This window comes from Peromyscus maniculatus, chromosome 3, assembly GCF_049852395.1.
Source record: "Peromyscus maniculatus bairdii isolate BWxNUB_F1_BW_parent chromosome 3, HU_Pman_BW_mat_3.1, whole genome shotgun sequence".
NCBI classification, from domain to species: domain Eukaryota; kingdom Metazoa; phylum Chordata; class Mammalia; order Rodentia; family Cricetidae; genus Peromyscus; species Peromyscus maniculatus.
In genome coordinates this window covers 12,464,656-12,479,977 of record NC_134854.1, presented here as the reverse complement: position 1 = coordinate 12,479,977, position 15,322 = coordinate 12,464,656, and the positions used below count along the sequence as shown (strand labels likewise).

The 15,322-nt window shown below is 43.6% G+C and overlaps 1 protein-coding gene across 4 annotated transcripts in view; it reads left to right on the top strand.

Moving 5' to 3' along the window:
• Positions 1 to 2,646: 2,646 nt before the first annotated feature.
• The window catches only part of Foxp2 (forkhead box P2), a 532,232-nt gene continuing 519,556 nt past the window's right edge, over positions 2,647 to 15,322 (top strand). For 2 of the 4 annotated variants that reach the window (XM_076566185.1, XM_076566194.1), the window contains exon 1: positions 2,647 to 3,106. The gene's annotated coding sequence lies outside the window, so the exon portion shown is untranslated. The remainder of the gene's footprint in view (positions 3,107 to 15,322) is intronic. The other 2 variants (XM_076566190.1, XM_076566188.1) reach the window with 1 other exon arrangement.

The window sequence follows — 15,322 nt, the reverse complement described above, 5'->3', positions numbered from 1 at the left end:
AGAAGAAGAGCGGGGCCCGTAGGGGTTGTGGTCCTAAGGTCTCCAGGACTGCTTAGAGATGCCCGGGAAGAGTGAGCGGCGAGTTCACGCTGGGCTGCACAGACTTTGACACCCTTCGGCAGCTCCAGCCGCTTGCTGTTGGGACTCCTTGGAAGGCAACCTCAGAGGCTTGCAAATTTCGCCCAAACGCGGCGTCTTTGTGTAGGAAAGAGTGAACGACTAACTCCCCTGTCCCACTCCTGTCCCTGAGAAAGTAACCACATTTTCCTGCTCTTCGGGAATTTGAACGTGACGTGTGAGGGCCCAGGTTCCTTTGCAGTGCACCTTTCTCCAGCACTTTCTCAGGACACCTGGCGAGATGGGGAAGTGACTGGGGCGGGTGTGTGCGGGGAGAGAGGGACCGGAGTGCGACTCTGTAGACCTTTTGACGGTTCAGTTACTTTTAGTCACCAGGCCCAGGGAAAGGTTCGGCCTCCAGTTTTCAAGGGATTCCATGTTGGGTATCTACTCGTCTCTCTAAATAATTTCAAATTAATTCAGAGTCCATTTTATTTAGGATTGCTAATGAAGCACACAGATGCATCACCCCCGCCTTTCAGACAGGCGGGGTAGGGCCTTTCGGATCCTTTCCTAATGGTAGTGAGGGCTGTTTTCCCTGTTCACATCCACCGTCAAGATTCGGAGTCTGTGGACTCCCGAGTATGCATTTCTCAAAAGACCATTTGAGAACGAGCGAAAATGCTATCCCCCAGCAGAGCCCTCAGGACAGCCTGGCTTTAAAAGGCTCCCAGAAAGCTCAGTAATCCAAAGCCGAAGCTCACCCGCGTTCCTTCAGCTCCCGACTCAGGCCGACTTGCCAGGACCAGCCCTGTGGCTTATTGACAAAAGTTGGTTTCACTAGCAAACGTGGCGGTGTGTTTACAGATGTGGGTGCCAGGGCCGCCGCTTCCTCCCCCGGAGAGCTGCAGGTTCAGAAGAAGAAGTGTGTGTGTGTGTGTGTGTGTGTGTGTGTGTGTGTGTGTGTGTGTGTGTGAGCGCTCCTTTGCTCTGCCCTTTAAATAAAGGGCGTGTTGGTCTTTGAGGAAAGGGGAGACTCGAAGGCACAAGTTGGTGCTGATCGTCTGCCACCCCATTTCACCATCCCCTCTCAAACAGGAGCTGTGTGTTAGCAGCTCTTTCTCTCCCGAGAATTGCTAGGAGGGAGCCAAGCCCCCCACCCCAATCCTTGTCGTCCCGTGTCGCTCCCACCCCCTCGCCTCCGCCCGGGCTTCTTGGCTGTAGCTATTCCATGGAAAGTTTCTGTGCCTCTCGGAAAGCTACGAGACTGATTCCGCTGCTGAGCTGCAAGCTCCGGTGGTGGCGCGCATTGAAGGCAGGCGGTGAAGGGTTGCGGGGGCCAGCGGCCTGGGAGGGGCTGGCGAGAGACCTGGGGAAGGCACTGCCCTCCCAGAGCTAAGGTGGAGAGGGGGCTTCGGAGGAACACCCACCCAGACTCAAGTCACGCGCCCCATCAGGGCCCGCCTTGATCTCCTCCGGCCTTTTCTCTGTCATCTCCCCATCGGTCCTGCTCAGGCCAGCTAGCTAGGTCGGAGCACGGGCATAGGAGGAGGGTCCTGGTGACCGAGACACTCCTGAGCGCCCCCACACCCGGGCCACTGCTTTGAAGTGCGCTGCGAGCGGGCGCTGGCAATTTCTTCTTTCCTTTCATTCCTGTTATTTTGTTTTCCCTAGTCATTGATCGAGTCAGTCCCCAAAGCCTCAGACTTAAAAAAAGAAAAAAAAAAAAAATCACAGCTTGGTGGTGCCATTTTTCCAAGCCCCGCCCCGGTGACCTGGGCTGCGCCCCGGTGAGGAAGCCCCAGCAGTCCTGGCCCCCAGTGAGACGGGAGCCACGACAATGAAGAGTGGGAAAGGTTCGGCCTCTCCATCCAGGCCGCAGAGGCGCACGCCTAGGAGAGAAAGGCCAATCAGCGCTGCTGTGCTCGCGCGGGCTCCCTCAGTGATACTCTGTGCTTTAACTACCTGCCACCAAGGGCTTCGGATCCCTTCGAGGCTTTCTGCACTTCACGTGGAATCCCCTGTTTCATTTGCCAGCAGCTCCGTCTGCTGAGAGGACGTACTTTAGGGACTGCCAAGAAGCAGCAGACACAACTCGGCTGTGCCAATACAGCATACGGTTTTGTTCTCGCCTCTCCTCCCCACCCCCATCCCCGACTCGCCGTCTGGGGCGGCGGGAGGAGGCGGAGCAGGAGGTGGGGAGAAGGGTGGGGGTGGGGGGATCGGCGCAGAACAAACAAGTTCTCCAGCGAGTTGTTTACATAGCAGGTGGACCTGACGTCATCCAGGAGGCTCCACCGCACAGCCCGGCTCTATGCTGGCCCGCGATTTCCCCCAACCCTGGAAGAGGTTGGTGGGGAGGGGCAGGAAGGGATTGGTGGAGAAGTTCAAACCACTTAAAAAAAAAACACACATATCAACAACAACAAAAAACAACAATCCCAACTACGCAAAGTAAGACAAAACAAGTGGCCCAACAGTACTTGAGCGTCTGCCAAAATGTCCCTTCCCCCAGCCCGCCCCTCGGAGGAGAGGCGGCTCCGCGCGCAGTGTGTGTACAGTTTGCATTGCCAACAACACGCGCGCGCAACCGGGTGCGCGCGCCCGCCGGTGCACGCACACACACACACACACACACACACACACACACGCACACATACACACACATACACGCGCGCACACACACACACGCACACACACACACATACACATACAGAGATCCGGGTTGGGGGGAGCTGCAGCGCGAGAGAGCGCGAGCCTCCGAGAAAGCGCGAGACACGCCGGCGCGTGCAGCTCCCCGGACGCAGCCTCGTCCCGGCCGGAGCCCCGGCGCCACCCGCAGTTGGCCCGCTAGCGCCCGCCCAGGGCATTTATGCGGCGGCCACGTCCTCCCGCCGCAGCTTCCTCGAGTCCCCCCACCCCTGGCGTCCCCCCAACTCGCAGCCGCGGCTGCCGGGACTCGAGCGTGGGTGTGTTGTTCGGGGGCTTCTGCCTGGGCGCGCTGCGGGTGCCACCTCCCGGGACTCTGCCCACGGGGTCCCTGGCCGCGGTAAGTTTCTTCGCCCTCACTCTGACGCTCTGCACTCAGCACTCCACCCTGTCCCGATTACAGTCACGCGCGAGCGGACTGCGACTTTCCTCCACGCTGCTCCCGTCGCGGCAGCAAAGTTTCGCCCCAGCGCCCGCCGTCCTGCGCGGTGGGGCCACGGTGACATGTGTCAGGTTCCGACGTGGGGTCGGGGTCATTCTGAACCCAGCATAGCCACTTGTTGGTTCTTAGCATTTTGCTTTGTGATGGTGGAAAGGAGTGTGCAGAGAAACGAGATTTCTCTGTGGGCTCCCCGGTGATTTATTTATTTAGTTGGTTAGTTTTGAATATGCAGAATGTTGTCTCGTCCAGAGAGACTAAGTCTGGAGGAAAAGATGTGTCGAAACACCAGATGTGTTTGTTTACTCTTTTAAAAAAATGTTTGTTGTCTTTCTCTCTTCCTTCCCACTCTCCCTAGGGAGGAGAAACAGCAGTAAAAACATGTGGTGGTTAGAAGCGCACACTTTATTGATCAGACTGCTGACCTTTATTTACTCCAGCGAGCAAGTGCATGCTTCTTGGGTCTTAGGCACTTCTGCGTTCATCTCAGAAGTACTTATCCAAGGAACCTGAGAGGCGTCTAGGGGACACTCCTTTTCTCTCTAGTTAAGAAACTCCTGGCCCCTTGTGACGCCTGAGATAACCACGCATTTTCGAGCCACTCCTGATCGCCGTCTTCCACTTGTCCGTGAGCCAGCACGGCCGGCTTCCCTCGGGATCTGTCCCGATTTTACTTTTATTCCACTTTGGAAAGTGCTCCTTGCTCCGTGTGTGGGTGTCCTCGCGTCTTGCTCCTTCTGGGGGAAGGCTCCTGGGAGGGGCGCAGACACCTTTGTGAGAAAGGAAAGGCTTCTCGCCAGCGTTTTTTTTTTTTTTTTTTTTTAAACCCCTGTATCCAACTTGGGGTGGCTGGGACCAGCACAGAGCTAGGGAAGAGCCTTCATGCTTACAGAGACGCGCGCGTGACTGTGAGAGGTGGCCTGACTCACCAGGTGGTCGCAGGCACAGTGAAAGCGCCTCTCCTTACCCTCCTCCCCCGGGCCAGATGCGCCCCGAAGTCCCATCTTAAAGTGGGCCCAGGCCTCTAGTGCGCGGAGGAAAAGTTGCCCTCCTTGTCCCCAGACCCTAAGAACTCGTAGGTAAGTTTCTCCGGGTCTGAAGCGAAATGGGTCATGCTTTTATTATTACAAGAAACTTCAAGAAGAAGAAGTGTTCAGGTTGGTGTCCTTTGAAAGTGAAATCAATGTGCATTTTGCAAAGGGTTTAGTCCAGAGCCCGAACTGGCCAGGGTTTGGGAGGCTCCTAACAATCGGGAATCCCCTGAGGAACTGGACCCATCTGTGTGTTTGTTTATCCAGCTCTTTAAGCAACAGCTTTAAACCACTTAGTGGACAGCTGCTATCTGTGAGGCTCATACCCCTCCCCCACCTTTCCTCTCACCACATGTTGAAATCCGCTCAGTCCCTTGATCTGGAGACTCATTCCTAGAGTGCTACTTGCCTCCAGGTGGGCAGGCATTGGCAGTGTGAGGTGCATGAAGTGGCCTGGGTGAGTTCTCAGAAGAGACAGGAGGGAGGAGGGAAGGATGCAAAAGACCCAGGGGAGTGTGTGAGGTGTGCATCTTTGCAGTCACACATTCAGAAACACTTAAATAGTTATCTCCCAACATAGCCACCAGGAACTTGGAAGGAGAGTTACTTAGTAGCAGGTAAGCCCGGAGGGAGAAAGTGATGCTCTGGTGTCAGGTAGCAGAACTGGACATTTTCCAACTGGAAGTCTTTGCAGAGATTTACTTTAGAAAACAAGTTTGCCTGGAAGGCACATCTTTGCATGGGCTCCTAACTTGCAGTGGTTTGCTTAGGCAGCGGTGGAGAGAAGAGTGTATAGAAATGTGGGCCTGCACTGGAGGTAGGAACTGAAGTGGAGATGGGCATTCAGAGAGCTTCTTCCCAAAGTCTGCAGTGTGCCATACCTCGGGAAATGTTTTATGTTGTGAAGAGGCCTGTTTATCTTTTCTGTCACTGTGAGTTATGACTGAGGATATTCTCAGTGTACTGGAATTTTTAAATGTAGTGTTTGTTTAATGCTGTTAAACACAATTTACAATTTTGATTTATTTGCATCTCCATTAATAGAGTGCATATAGTTATATGCACTGGGATCATTAGGGCTGTCATATTTTATGTCTGCATTAGACATGTAGTTCTCCTTTCTTCCTTGAATCCCTTCTTCCATCCCTCTTTTACTTAAACGGTTCGTGTTCATAGTTGTACAGCTCAATACTTCCTTAAGAAAGCCACATGGGCACAATTATTAGCAATAATTAAGTGAAAGAAAACTCATTGTAATCAAATGGCTAGATTTTTAAAGAGAGGAGAAACATGTTGATATTTCACTCTGGGTAGATGCGTGAGGGCACCCACCTAAAAAGACCCTCTCAAAGTTTAAGCATAAAAAGTAGAATTTATTAAGGAGTGATTTTTGACATTCAGCTTAAATGTGAATAAAATAAATATATTTTATACATAGATGTTTAAAATGTGGCCATTGCCATTCATCATATATTATAATAAGTCAAGTAATTAAAAGGAACTTGCATGTGAACATGATGACTATACACAATTTATTGGTCTTCGAACACTGCTTTATGTTTTCAGATATAGTTGTCATAGAATTCATAATTTTTGTGTGCATGGAAACCTTAAGTTATTTTTTGAAAGGAATGTACTGAAGAATCCAATATTGGCATTTCCTTTCTTTACACTGAGGACAGTGCAGTAGTTTTACTTTGAAAAACTTTGTGGTTTTCTAGGAACTTTAAATGAGAAGGAACTCCCCATAATTAGTATGTGAGGAAAGGAGAGCAGGGAGCAGGCAAACATTGATATGTGCGCACATAATCGATAATGAGAGGTTGGATTCTCTTTGTTTAAGTTTCAGGCATACAAAACAATTATTTGTGCATAGCTCTCAGGTTATATCTTGTAGAAAGCATATTTAAATATGTAAAGATAACCAGCTGATTTGGCTCAGATTCTTACAGAATATAACAATAAAATGGTCAGAGCTAAACAAATTTACCAGATATTTTGATGGCAAGAGAAGATGGGAACAATGCAGATCCTAATTACATAAAAGAAATAATATTTGATATGTTTTAGGAGTTACAGTTAGCTCCGGTCAACACTTTTGTCTCTTTCAATGTTGATAACCTCATGTTGAACTGGCTATTAGTGATACGATTTAACAGAAAACTGAATAAAAGAGACATAATTTCCACCTTTCTATATGAAATCAAAGGAAGGTCCTTGGCCACAAAGAAGAAAAAGTGAAAAAGTGATTTAGGACTCGGATTATGAATAACTTTTGCTGGCAGTTCCATTAGTTAAAAAAAAAAAAAGTAAAAATCATAGTTGAATTGAGACATAGCAACAGTCCTTTCCAATTACTTATCACTAATATTTGGCACACTTGAACTATTTTATGGGCTTTGAGATTTTAATATTGCTGTAGATGTTTGAAAGCAATCTTATGTGGCTCCTCATTTAGAGGGTTCCAAAGGCCTGAACAAATCCAAAGCAGAAAGATTGTTTGTATTCTAAGGGCGTCTGTAAAAATTCACACGCTTGAAACTTAAAAGAAATATATTCTGGTGTCCCTGGTTTGCAGACAGTTTAAAGCTGATTCAGATTCTACATGCTGTTGTTAGTTTTCCTCTTTGGAAGAATTACGCATTTTCTAGGCTCAGCTATTTATCTCTTAGATATTCTTAGACTGAAGTTATGTCACTTTTATATTCTTTATCAAGGAAAATAATTTACTTTTGAATTTTTTGGTTTACTATCTATAGATTTCTACATGAGCTCTATCAGGTCCTCTTTTACTGCTTTCTTATGGTTTTGTTCTAAACTTTCAGTTGCTTTGTTTATCAGAACTTCAAAGTGGGCCCCATAACTATTTTTGTTTGTTTTATCTTCCATCTTAATTAAGCATTGCTGGGAGGGCTGTCTAAAAATGTGCTTAGTTCCCTTTCACAACCTAGCATTGGTTAAATTAAAATTCATTATTACTGATGACTATGAATACTCATATTGTCTGGGGCTCTTCCCTTGTATCTAATGTTGCTTGATAAAATAAATGGTTGCTACCACTTGCATATTTCCTTATTACCTCTGATTTATTTGAATATATATGTATATATATATGTATGTGTAAATATATATGTATGTATATATATTTCCTGTGCCCTGTGTCTTCATCTATCTTTTACCCAATATTTTCCTGACAAAACAAATACAAAAATAACTAGTTATAGTAAAATGTAGCAGAATGTTATGATTCAGGGACCAGTGATAAGAAGAGAGATGTTAGAGAAGACATAGATTTGTTGTTGTAATATCACTAATATCAAACAAACAAACAAGCAAACAAGCAAACACAGCTTGCCTCTGGTGATTTGAGTTCTTAGTTGTGTATGTTAAAGCTTTTTTCTAAGTAATATCTTGGGTAATTGAATGTGCCTCAAATGTAGTATTATGTTCTATTGGCTTTATTAATTTTAGTAAAATGTCTTACTTTGTAGTTGAACCAATCTGGAGTTTGTGTTCATGCACAGTGATATTGGCCTAAAGGCCAATGTCTATATTCTCTGTTCTCTGAAACAGAGAATGGCATAATCCCCGTTCCATTTTTGACGCCATGTTATATACAAGTGATTTACAGCTAATGACTTACTCCTTGATTTCTTTGTGTAACTGTGAACTTTGTTTGCTTGCTTTTACATGAATTTGGCATGAATTTGTTCACTTTTCCAAATTACCACCTGCAACTAGAATTCTAAAATTATTTAAGTTCATATATGTCTATCTACAATTTTATTTTAAAAGCATTTTCCCCATAAGCCACCTAGGCTGGCCTTGGTTAACCTTTTGATTTCCATGATTTGTGAAGTATGCATTCTTGAATTCAACTTTCCAATCAGTTCTGCTCGGCTCTCTTCCTCCTATGATTCACCAAGGATATCCACACCATCCCTTTCCTTTATATTGATAGCTCTGTCACTTGGAACGGACATCTTCATCTCTTTCTGCTCTGGCAAATTATTTTCATTAGCAGGAGCGAATAAGATTTAATGTTGAAAAAGCACATCACTGTGAAGCAAATGAATTCCCAAGGGGTTTTTAAAGCTCTCAGCATTTTTAGTTTATTAATGTTCCTCAATTCCCTTCAGTTCCTGTCTTGGAAAACTTAAAATATACTTGGTGGAAGATAATGTTGACTTAAAATTTATTTAAGTTTTTAAGAGCTGCTTTTAAATATTTTTCTGGCATGTCAAAAAGATTATACCATTGTAATGTTATAATTTTTTTTGAAAAACAGGTTAAGGAGCTTTCTCCAAACAAACAAAAAAATCCAACTAGAAAGAACATAAATGTGTTTCTTTTTTCTGGTATTCATTTATGCCTTTTTTTTCCTTTGATCTCAACTTCTGTGTTTACTGGATGGTATTTTCTGTGAAAGCCTTTGTACTATTTTAGTATTTATCTCTGATGACAGCCATCATTTTGTAACTTTTTCTAAACCTTAAGGAAAAAGTAACCTTGCTTCTTAATGTGTCATTCAGAAGGAAGGAAAGAAGCCAATGAGAGGCATACTACAGAGAAAGCATGAAGTTTCTTCCTTGCCTGGTAGTGAGGAGAAACTTACAGCACACTATCCAAATACCTTAACATCTTATGATGTGTAGATTGTCATAAAATCATATTTTCAAAAACGAGCCCTAAACATCTTTAAAAATTATTCTTCACAGGTACTTCGTGCAAAGTTTTGGTTCATTTCTGTCTATATGCCTGTGTTGACTTTTCAATTCCTTCCCTCCATCACTTGGAGCCTGCCTTTAGTTTAGTTAAATGCCAAGCTAAATGGGTCTTCGCCATACAAGCTGAAGCTATAGAATTGGTCAGGTGCACCATTAAATATTGTAGTCGCGAGTTTGTTTGTTTTTCATTCTCCACACACTACATAGTTCTCTATGGGGACAGTATGCCTTTAGCCTCAGGCCTTGTTAAGCTACTCTTCTGTTCATCTTCTGACACCCCATTAGGCTCCTCAGAATGAAAAAGACCTCACATAAGGTCTTGCTGTTTTTCTTATTACTGTGTACTCCAGCCTCCTTAATGTTGCTCAAAATCGAGTGGGCTGTTTTCTACTTAGGTATGTTTCTCCCTATTCTCCATCTGGAATGCTATACAGTAGGGTGTCTTTGCCAACTTCAGCTCCCTGCTCAATGTATCCATAATACAGAACACTGTTTTTGTAAAATGCACATCTTCACAAACTTTACTCCATTATCTCTACTGCATATTATTTTTCTCCAAAGCACTACAATTTATTGGAATTTATAAAACTTCCTCCAGTATAATGTATATTAAATTATGGTGTACATTCAGTGTGTTATATTTTTCATGATGACATACAACCAGTGTGGTATACAATCAACACTGAAATACTTCTAGTATGGTGTATATTTTATTATGATGAACATCCAACCATGTTGTATTTTCTATGATGATATATATATATATACATATATATATATATGTATATATATATTCAATGATGATATAATTGCAATGTGGTGTATTTTCAATGACAATATACATCCAGTGTGTGTGTGTGTGTGTGTGTGTGTGTGTGTGTGTGTGTGTGTGTGTTTTCATGATGATATCTCTCCAGTGTGGTACATATTCTGTGATGGTGTATATCCATTGTGGTATTATTTCATGCTAATGTAGCTCTAGGGTGATTTATATTTCATGATGGTAGACATCCCATAAAATGCATATTCCACAGACCTGCAGGTTTTGATTTGTTTTTTAATTGTGCTTAGAACAGTGGTTTGCATTGGCTAGGAACTCCATAAACCCTTCTTGAATGAATAATGAGTGGTTTACAGGAGGCTCAAGAGATTATTTCCAATTATAGCATTTCTCAACATGGTATAATGCCATTGTAATATATTTTTATCTTAATTTTTCATCCTATAACATTTGAATGTCATATCCCATTGGAAAAACTGTTTACTGTTATATTGGTAAAGTCATGGCTCTTGCCTTAGGTGGGTACTACGATCCCCAATTTGCTATGTCTCCAGAGTTAGCTCTTCCTGTCCTGGAACTTGCTATTTAGACCAGGCTGGTTTTGAACTTATGACACTTTCCCGCCTCTCTTTCCCTCTCCTTTGTTCTTGAGAAACAATATTACATTCTACTGTTGAAAATTGTCAGTTTTATACAACAATCTCTCAATGGCTGAGTATTTCTGCATAATGCCTTTTTTAAAACATAAACTGGCATATTTTACATTATGTCTTACAAATAGTACCAATACTTTCTATACATGTTTCTCATGGCTAACATGTCAATATAATGTTAGCAAACCAGGTGTTTCTGGAACTTAATACAGAGATATGAGGGAAATCTGAAAAATCAAGATCATATCTATATGGAAAGAATCTTACATCTTTATAATGGGAAACATCATAAGTTTACAAAGTCCTCTATCTGTCTGTCTATTCATACACACCTTTCCTCCCTAAACAGAACATATTAGAGATTTATACTTTGATGAAAAGTCCATGTCTCCTAACTTAAAACCTCATACAGTTTGTTGAAATTGCCCATGGCTACAGAAACATAAATAAGAGATCCAGCGATCAGTGTAGTGCCATGCAGTTATTTTCTTATAACTGCAAAGCACTGCAGATCTCGCTCAACACTGTGTTCATATTGAATGCCTCATTAACTTGCTAAGAAATGTTATTGTATATTGCAGATATCTTGAGAATGAGAACAGAGTCTCTAATATTTTCTCTGGGTAAAGAAGGAGAAACAGGACTCCACCAGACTGCCCTGTCTGATTTTTCTCTGTCCTTGTTACTTTATTATCTCTCTGGCTCGATAATGCTTGGGAAGCTCTGAAACAAGACAACACAGTGACTTATTCATACTTGCTTCTTCCCCTCCCCCATCAATACCTGTTGCCCCCACCCCCAGCTTCAGTTCCTCTTGCCCTGCCCCTCGGACACACAGGGCCTTCCATGGCTCCATCTGATTCTATCTGGCAATTTTCTTTGTCTTTGTTGGAAGCAAGACACATTGCATTCTAGGATTTATTTTTTATTTTTTATTTTTTGAGACGGGGTTTCTCTGTGTAGCTTTGCACCTTTCCTGGAACTCACTCTGTAGCCCAGGCTGGCCTCGAACTCACAGAGATCCTCCTGGCTCTGCCTCCGAAGTGCTGGGATTAAAGGCCTGTGCCACTACCGCCAGGCAAGGATTTTTTTATGATAGCCTTGCATATCAGAATGATAATGAAAAGTTTTGAAAATAGCTTAATTGCTATCCCAGATAGGAAAAGTAGCCAGCTTGGCTTACTATGCAGATCTCCTTGTTAAGAACTCAGAGGCCTGCAATTTGATGTGACAGCTAACTATATCTATTATTGTTGTGTGATTTTAGATGATACTTCCTCCAAAATTAAAAAAAGATACTGGATTAGTTTTCAGATTACTTCCAACTAAAGCATCTTATGAAACATATGGAATGAAGTTTAAAGCTACAAAATATTCTCTACTTACTAACACATAAATCTATACATAAGAATGAAAGAAGAAAAAAGATATATCTGAAAATAGAAACAATGCCAACCAAAAAATTATCATTACTTCACTTCTATTGTATAGCAGAAAATACAGTGATTCAGTTAAAACTGAAGCCTTTTTTTTTTTTCAAGTTGTTTTTTTATCCCATAAGTTATATTTAGATCACTCTTCTTTCCAGACAGGAAACACAGCCACCTCTTATTTAGCCAGGATGCTGAAACAAGGAGGTGTGTGTGTGTGTGGGGGGGGGGTGGAGCGTGAATGTAGAGGTGATCACACTAGGATCAAGAAACATACTCAACCACCTGGAATTTTCTTCTCTGAAGGTCAGAGAACCGACATTCTGTAAATATTAATTTACTCAGAGTTTTGTCCTGGTCCTCTGTTGAGTCATATATTTTGCTGTTGATAATACCAATGCAGAAATATCTGGTCATGTGTTTGGTAAAATTTGTCTTTTTATTATTAGTTTAAAATTAGAGGGGCTGGCCAGATGTCTCAGGGGTAAAGATGGTTTTATCTCGGCCTGATGATCTGAGTTCAATCGCCAAGACTCATATGGTAGAATCTGAAAAGTTGTCTTCTGCTTGCTTTGGGGGGCATACAGCACACATACACCCCACACTTGGTGGTGGTTAGTATTTTTTAATTTGACACAAACCTAAATATACCTGGGAAGAGACTCTAGTTTGTAATCAGTCCCAGACTTGCCTGTAGGCATGTCTGTGGAGCATTTTCTTTATGTGTAACTGATGTAGCAGGGTCAAGCCATGGTGGGTGGTTTCATATCTGGGCAGGAGTGGGGTGGGATAGACCAGACTATATAAGAAAAGTGTCTGATCTGGGTGGAAGTGGCACATGCCTTTAATCCCAGCACTCGGGAGGCAGAGCCAGAAGGATCTCTGTGAGTCTGAGACCAGCCTGGTCTACAGAGGGAGATCCAGGGCAGGCACCAAAGCTACACAGAGAAACCCTGTCTCAAAAAACAAAAACAAAAGTATCTGAGCAAGTCAGAAGGAACAATCCAGTAAGCAGCATCCATTTCTTGGTCTCTGCTTCTGTTCCTGCCTCCAGGTTCCTACTTTGGCTTTCCCTGATGATGGACTGTGACCTGTAACCCAAATGCTTTTCCTTTCCAGTTGTTTTTAGCCATGGAATTTATCACAGCCAAAGAAAACAAACTAAGACAGAAATTGGTACCAGATAATGGCTGTTAGTGTGGTGGATATGAGGGAGGATTGTAGAAGCATTTGGAACTTTGGACTGGCAAGTCCTTGAGTGCTTGGAGCTTAATGGGCTCTTCTGTTGTAGCTTGGAAGGTAAGAATGCTGAGAGAAGTCCGGATAATGCAGTCCTGACTTACAAAGTTTCAGAGGGAAGCAAGGACTCTTTGGAGGCTATTTGTGTGATATTTTCTATTAAAATGATGAAAAATGAAACCTGTCATCCACTGTGATAATAGTTGCTGGTCAGCTAGTGCTAAAGAATCAACTTTGATTAATAAGAGACTAGCATCATCAAGGTAAAATCTGCTGGGAAGTATTTCCCCTAGTGGGTTAGCACATAGAAACTATGGTCTAGAGGGACCCAAGGCCATATCTGTGGAAGCAGAACTTGACAATGCTGAACAGTCTACTATGTGGTATTGCTTTTGAAGTCATGAAGGGGTCATTGGATAGCAGTTAAGGCTTGATACTTTTTATTTTTAATTTTAAAATTTGATTTAATTTTACATATCAGCCACATATTCCCCTGTCCTCCGCCCCCTGCCCCCGCCCTCTCTCCAACCCACCCACCATTCCCATCTCCTCCAGGGCAAGGACTCCCCTGGGGAGTCAGCTCAACCTGGTAGATTCAGTCCAGGCAGGTCCAGTTCCCTCCTCCCAGGCTGAGCCAAGTGTCCCTGCATAAGCCCCAGGTTCCAAACAGCCAGCTCATGCACTAAGGACAGGTCCTGGTCCCACAGCCTGGGTGACTCCCAAACAGTTCAAGCTAATCAACTGTCTCACTTATTCAGAGGGCCTGATCCAGTTGGGGGATCCTCAGCTATTGGTTCATAGTTCATGTGTTTCTACCAGTTTGGCTATTTGTCCCTGTGCTTTTTCCAATCTTGGTCTCAACAATTCTCGCTCATACAGTCCCTCCTCTTTCTCGCCAATCGGATTCCTGGAGCTCCACCTGGGGCCTGGCCATGGATTTCTGCATCCTCTTCTTTCAGTCATTGGATGAGATTTCTAGCACGACAGTTAGGGTGTTTGGCCATCCTATCACCAGAGTAGGTCAGTTCGGGCTTTCTCTTGACCATTGCCAGTAGTCTATTGTGGAAATATCTTTGTGAATTTCTGGGGACCTCTCTAGCACTTTGCTTCTTCCTATTCCCATGGGGTCTTCATTTATCATGGTCTCTTTTTCCTTGTTCTCCCTCTCTGTTCTTGATCTGGCTGGGATCTCCCGCTCCCCTAAGCTCTCTTTCCCTCAACACATGCCCTTCATTACCCCCCTTCACGTCCAGGTTGTTCATGTAGATCTCATCCATTTCTCTGTCACTGGGCGATCCCTGTGTCTTTCTTAGGGTCCTGTTTCTAGACTGCTACTCACAACTCCAGGGAGGCTACCTAGAAAAAAGGCTTGATACTTTAGGGGCCAGGAAGAGCCATTGGTGAAGGTGCTGCAGAGTAGACCCAGGTTATTGGAGATTCCAGGACTGGGATGATGGAGGTCAGCAGTACAGTTAGACTGAGCATACAAGACAAGCTGTATGTGTGTTGACAATGGAAAAACCAGAGAACTGGAGCTGCCCAGGTACTTTAGATCTCAGAAAATCATGAGTCCTAGATGTCAGACAATGAGCTGCAAGACTGGGAGCTACATGTTGGATTTTGCTTGGCTTAAATGTGATTGTTTTAATGCATCTATTCTTCCCTTTTGGAGTAAGAAAATTTTAACTTGTTTTGGTTTTCATATGAATCCATAATTAAATGACTTTGCAATTTTAGAGACATTGAACTTTCATACTGGGCTTTTTTAATGTTGTGCTGTATTAATATTATGATACTGACAGCCATTTTGGACACAAACAAGAGTGGGATAGTTATGATTTAACAGTGATCTGTTTGTGTGTCAAATTTAGCAAGGGGTGGAATGTATTGCTTAGTTTTTGCCAATTTGATACAAACTTAGACATGACTGGGAAGAGAAATGGCCTGTGGGCATGTCTTGGGGTGCAGTGGTATTTTCTTTCTTGCTATAATTTCTTCCTTGCTCACTTGATTGTTATAGTAGAAGAGACCAATTCACTGAGGATGCTTCCAACTCTTTACAGATGTGCCTAGCATGTGTATTAAAAGCAGCTGAAAAAGTAAGGGAGGAACCAGTCCATAAACCAAGACCTTACACAGTCTCTGCTTCAGTTCCTGGTTTGATTTCCCTTCAGGATGGAACATAACCTGTAAGCCAAATAAGCCCCTCCCACCTCCCCAGTATTGGATAGTCTTTTTTTTTTTTTTTTTTTTTTT